The sequence below is a fragment of the Oreochromis niloticus genome, unplaced genomic scaffold (genome assembly GCF_001858045.2).
Source record: "Oreochromis niloticus isolate F11D_XX unplaced genomic scaffold, O_niloticus_UMD_NMBU tig00001669_pilon, whole genome shotgun sequence".
NCBI lineage: Eukaryota > Metazoa > Chordata > Actinopteri > Cichliformes > Cichlidae > Oreochromis > Oreochromis niloticus.
In genome coordinates this window covers 594,985-600,984 of record NW_020327445.1, presented here as the reverse complement: position 1 = coordinate 600,984, position 6,000 = coordinate 594,985, and positions in this window count along the sequence as shown.

Genomic DNA, 6,000 nt, shown 5'->3' with positions numbered 1-6,000 from the left:
GAAATTTACTGGTGGGTTGTAACACGGAAGTGCAGGTGGAACAAGTGTAGCAAATTTCAAACGGTTGACTGCGTTGTGACGACAGACACAGACTGGCTGGAAACTGGATATATTTCTAAAAGACAAAGTGCAGCAGCAAAATCAGTGTCACACAGCAACAACAGGCCTCTGCTCATCCCAGTGTGGAGTCCATGTAGCTCTGCTTACAATATATAAAAGAAAATACAATCTATCCAAACAACGGTGTGGTTTCTCTCAACAGCCACTTTAAAATCAAATGTAATAGTGTGGTAAAACAGAGACAAATATGAAGCAAGGTGTAGTCAAAAATAAGCCACTAATAATAACTTGTAATATTTAAATCCCCACTAAGATGGATCAATTACACAATACATATTCAAACAACTGTAACTTTTCCCAACATGGCTGAAAATACTATTCAGTGTGCAGCCTCAGATCATGAACTCATTATACACATAAAACAAAACCTATATATTTACACATACCTAAAAGACAAAGTGCAGCAGCAAAATCAGTTACACACAGCAACAGCAGACCTCTGCTCATCCCTGTTTAGCACAAGTAAGGAACACATAAACGGATGGTGTAACAGATAAAAGGCAGTTCCAATTACTATTTTCCTCGTTCAAAGTAATCAAAAACACTTTGGGAGCTTTTAGCCAAAAGAACTAATACTTATTAAAGAAAAATACACCAAATTTAAACGTATAATTTAGTACAGGGAGAGGAGCTACAGAAAGTGTGCCTTACCAGTGTGGAGTCCATGCAACTCTGGCTGGGAACCCCCACACATGCAGCATGTTTACAAGTGGTGTCACACTGATTAATGCCCCACTTCAACAGTGACATGTGGAACCTTAGTTTTACAAAAAATAAATTTACACAATAAAAATAATTAACTATATACAATACAGTTTTGAGAATGTTCACACTCAGTATATTATATCTCAGCTACACAAGAAAGGAAACTTGTGAGGGTGTGCATAGTCAAAGTGAAGAATACTGCAAGAGTCAGGGAAAGGAGCACTAATGGAAGTAAAGGAATTATTGTGGGAGTACCATTGAATGTAAATATGAAATAACTAATGGAGAATTTAAAACTAAGGAATGGAGAAGTGAAAAGAGCAAGGAGAATGACGAGAGGTCCAGAGAAAGCAGAAACAGAAACTGTGGTGGTGGACTTCGACACGAAAGAGGTACAAAAAGAGGTCTTCTTTGGATTAATAAGATTCAGTGTGAGGGAGTTTGTGCCTAAACCAATGAGGTGTTTCAATTGCCAAGAATTTGGACATATTGCCAAAGTGTGTAAAGGGAAGAGGAGATGTGCTCGATGTTCTGGAGATCGTGAGTATGACAAGTGTGGTGTGGGAGTAAAACCTAAATGCTGTAATTGTGGAGGGGAACACAGTGTTGCTTTTTGGGGATGTGAAGTATTGAGGCAGCAGGCAGTTATTCAAAAAATGAGGTTACTGCAGAGAGTGACATATGCAGAGGAATGTAAAATGGTGGAGCAAGAGAGACAGACTGGGAACACACAGGGTAGAGGGGAAACAAGTAATGGAGAGGGTTATGGAAATGGTTGTAAGGAAAATGGAAGAAGAGAAGAAGAAAATGGTGACATTCATTGCAGGAGTAATAAATCCAAGTCCAAGACAGAGAGGATCCAGATTATTGTGAAGGGAGCATGTCATAGTTTAGATGAAGAATATCAGGTGGAATATCAGGTTCTTATAACCATATTAATCTTAAAGTGGAATGCAAGGAGTCTCTTGTCAAATGGTCAAGATTTTAAACAGTTTATATACAATCAGACAGAAAAACCTGACATAATTTGTATCCAGGAAAGATGTTTGAAACGTTTTTTGCATTTTAGAGTGCATGGGTATATTGCTGTTAAATATGATAAGGAAGAAGGAAATGGTGGTTTGTGTCTTACATTGATATTAAGGAAGGTATTCTGTACAAGATAGGTGACAGGGAAGTGGATTTGGAGTATGTAGTAAGGTTTGGATAGGAGGGAAGGTAATTATGGTTGTAAATTTTTATAATCCTTCTAAAAAGTTAGAGTTAAAAAAAAGCTGGAGGAAATGGTCATGAAAGGAAATATTATATGGTGTTGGGATTTTAATGTACACAATTCGTTATGGGTGAGTGAGAAAACATACTACAATGGGGAAGTGTTAGAGGAATTTTTGGACAATAAAAATCTTGTATGTTTGAATGATGGGAAAAAGACACAAACTGATATTAGCTCTAGTAGGGAATCCATATTAGACTTAACTTTTGCTTCTAGTTCTTTGGCCCCATTATGTGAATGGCAAGTAAACAATGACTCATTTGGTAGTGATCATTATCTGGTAGTGAGTAAAATAAGGATTTTTCAAATACAGGTGCCAGAAACATTAGGAGGGTAGTGGTTGTTTGGGAAGGCGAATTGGGGGAAGTTTAATAGGGTTTGTGAGAGGAAGCTTTTCCAAGTTCAAAATCATTTGAGTGTCGAAAATATGACTCAAAAAATCAGTCAATGTATTCTAAGTGCTGCTGATGAGGCTATTCCAAAGACAACAGGGAAAGTTAGGAGGAGAGCAGTTCCATGGTGGAATGATGAATGTAAGTTAGTAGTTAGAGAAAGAAATAGAGCATTTAAGTTGGTCAAACGGTCTCATAATTTTCAACATTTAATTGAATTTAAAGCACTAGCAAAAGTCAGAAGTACAATAAGAAGAACAAAGAGAACATACTGGAGAGATTTCTATAATACAATTGGTAGTAATACTCAAATAGGGGAAATGTGGGGGATGATCAGGAAAATGGGGGGAGACAGAAGAGACTGGAGTTAACCAATTCTTGATAATAATCAAGTAGCTGTAACTGATGGGGAAAAAGCTGATTTATTGGCAAGTACTTTTGTTGATATACATAGTGGGAGAAATTTGTCAGATGAAAGTAAACGAGGAAGAGAGAGGACTAAAGAAAGAAATCTTGAAGCTTTAGGGAGGAAGGACAGTACTGCAGATGTAATGAGTTGTCCCTTTTTTATATTGGAGAACTGAAAAGAGCTCTGGGCAGAACCAGGAATAGAGCTCCAGGGAAGGATGAGATATGTTATGTTGAAACATCTAAGTGATGAAGCGTTATATAAATTGCTAATGTTTTTTAATAAGGTATGGAAAGTAGGACGCCTCCCACGTCGAAGGAAAGAAGCACTAATTATACCAATAAAGAAACCAGGGAAAGACCATAGTGATCCTGGAAATTATAGGCCCATTGCTCTGACTTCCAATATATGTAAACTGATGGAAAGGATGGTGAATGAAAGATTGGTACAATTTTTAGAGTTGAGAAATACATTAGCACCCTGTCAGAGTGGTTTTTGTAGAGGAAGAGGGGCGATGGATCCTATCTTATGTTTGGAAGATGATATCAGGAAAGCACAAGTTAATAAAGAGGTGGTAGTTGCTGTCTTCTTTGATGTAGAAAATGCATATGATATGCTTTGGAGAGACGGTCTACTGATTAAGTTACATGAAGCTGTGGTTGTCACAATTGAGAGTAATTCTTCAGATTAGCAGTAGGTGGATCTCAGCTTCCCAATTTCAATTAAAGTCAAAAACACAAAAATCACAGAAGAGGAGCAAAGTTCTATGCCAGCTGTTTTATTGAACAGTGCAGCTCAGCAAAACAGAAGGAAAAGCAAAGCTCCCCTAGGGTGTTCGCCGTAAGCGCATGCAGGTTGGGACCAACCCCAATGGACAGACAGCAGGAAAAAGCCCCGAGGGCCTTCCCAGGTCCCCTTTTAAAGGTACCAGTAGACCCACCTGCTGCTGAGTAACTTTCCCATGTGCCCAGGAACAGCAGGTGCAGGGTCAAGTACGGGCCAGGGTTCGGGCAGGGCTCTGGCTGAGGGCCCTGCCCAAAGGGACACCCTTAAGTTAACCCTTTGCTTAGCCTTCTGACACAACTTGGTCAAAGGTCACACATTAGTACAGCAAATAGCATAGTTTTTCATTATGTTATTTCCAGTGTCTGTTACCATGTGAGAGATATGTCTCATGAATGTGCTGCATGAAAAACATTTATTGCGTGTGTGTGTGCAAAACACCTCATGCCTAAAACTGTACATGAAAGTTACAATATATATATATATATAAGTCCACCACAAACCAGGGATAGGAGGATATAATTGGGTATTAGTTTTTTTTATGTGACAGAACAATTCAAGTTAAAATAGGGTCACATGTTTCTGAGCCATGTAAAACAGAAAATGGAACTCCTCAGGGAAGTGTAGTTAGCCCAACAGTTTTCTCAATTATAATCAATGATATTTTTAAGGTGTGTTTGATAGTTATGATAAATCCCTTTTTGCTGACGATGGAGCATTATGGGTAAGGGGGAAGAATGTTGACCATCTCGTCAAGAAACTTCAAGAGTGGATAGGTAAAGTAGAAAAGTGGGGTGCAGAATGGGGTTTTACACATTCTGTTGAGAAAACTAAAGTAATGTTTTTCACAAATAAGAAAATAGCAGGAAATAAACTGTTAGACTTGCATGGGAAAGAGTTTGACAGGGTGGATTGTTTTCATTTTTTGGGTGTGGTTTTTGATAAGACATTAACTTGGAAAAATCACATAGAGCACGTTGTGTGGAAAAGTAAAAAGGTTCTTAATATCTTGAGGTGTTTAGCAGGGCTGACATGGGGTGCTAATTTTGATGAACTTAAAAGTATGTATGTCACGTTAATTTGATCAAGATTAGATTATGGGTGTGTGTTATATGGGTTAGGAGCTAAAACTTCCTTAAAGAAGCTGGATGTAATCCAAGCAGGAGCACTGAGACTTTGCTTAGGGGCAGTTAAAACAACACCAATATGTGCTCTACAAGTGGAATCAGGAGAAAAGCTGCTGTATATTAGAAGGCAACAGCTGATGGTTAACTGTTGGATACATTTGAAAGGTCATGACAAAAACCATCCTGTTAGGAAAGTGTTAGGGAATTGTTGGGAAAGGGGAAAGGTTTTTAAAATAGTTTTGGGTGGGTTGGGGATGATAGAGCAAGAACTTTTAAAGTGTATGACAAAGACTTCAGTCAGACAGTATTGTGGCCTTTACAACCCATATGGACATGGAAATACATTAAAGTAGACAGATCATTAATGGATACTAAGAAGAGGAAATTGACTACAGATATTTGTCAAAAATTTTATAACAGATTGGAGAGCAAATACAGTGACTTATAGGTGTATACAGATGAGTCAAAAGATCCTAACACTGAAGCAACTGGGGTAGCAGTGGTAATTCTGGAGTTAAGTATTGAGATTGCAAAAAGAACGTCAAATCTTCTGGGTATATATGCAGTTGAGTTATATGCCATACTGTTGGTTCTAGAATGTGTGGAAGACAGCAGAATTTCAAAAGTACTAATATGTAGTGATTCATTGTCAGCATTATTAACCCTCTGGGGTCCAGGGTATAATTGGCCGTTTTTGACTACTTTTGCTTTTACCTCTATATTTCACCTTTAAAATGTGTTTTTCTTGGCTTGTTTGGTATCATTATTTTCAGCACAACCTCAAACATCTGAAATTTGAGTTATTTTTTCATTTTGGTATACTATATTAGAACAGCTGATCTAAATTCAGACAACAAATTCAAAATCCGAGTAGAAAAAAGTCATATTTTTTACTGTAAAACCCACAAACATGTTTAACGAATAATTTTCATAACTTGCAATGCAAATAAAAATTGTACATTTATAAAAAATTATGCACAAGTTTTGCAAAAAAAGTTATATGGTACTATTTACCTAAAAATGCAGCCAAGGCCTCAGGCGTTTTTTATATAACCATTTAAATCTATTTACAGAACAATCAGGTGTGCTGCATCAAATAAGAAGGCACACAAATTATTTGTGCCAGTCCAAAAAATGTAGTTTGTGTTCAGTGTAACACAGAGAACACCAAAGGCCTAAACCCTGCAGGTC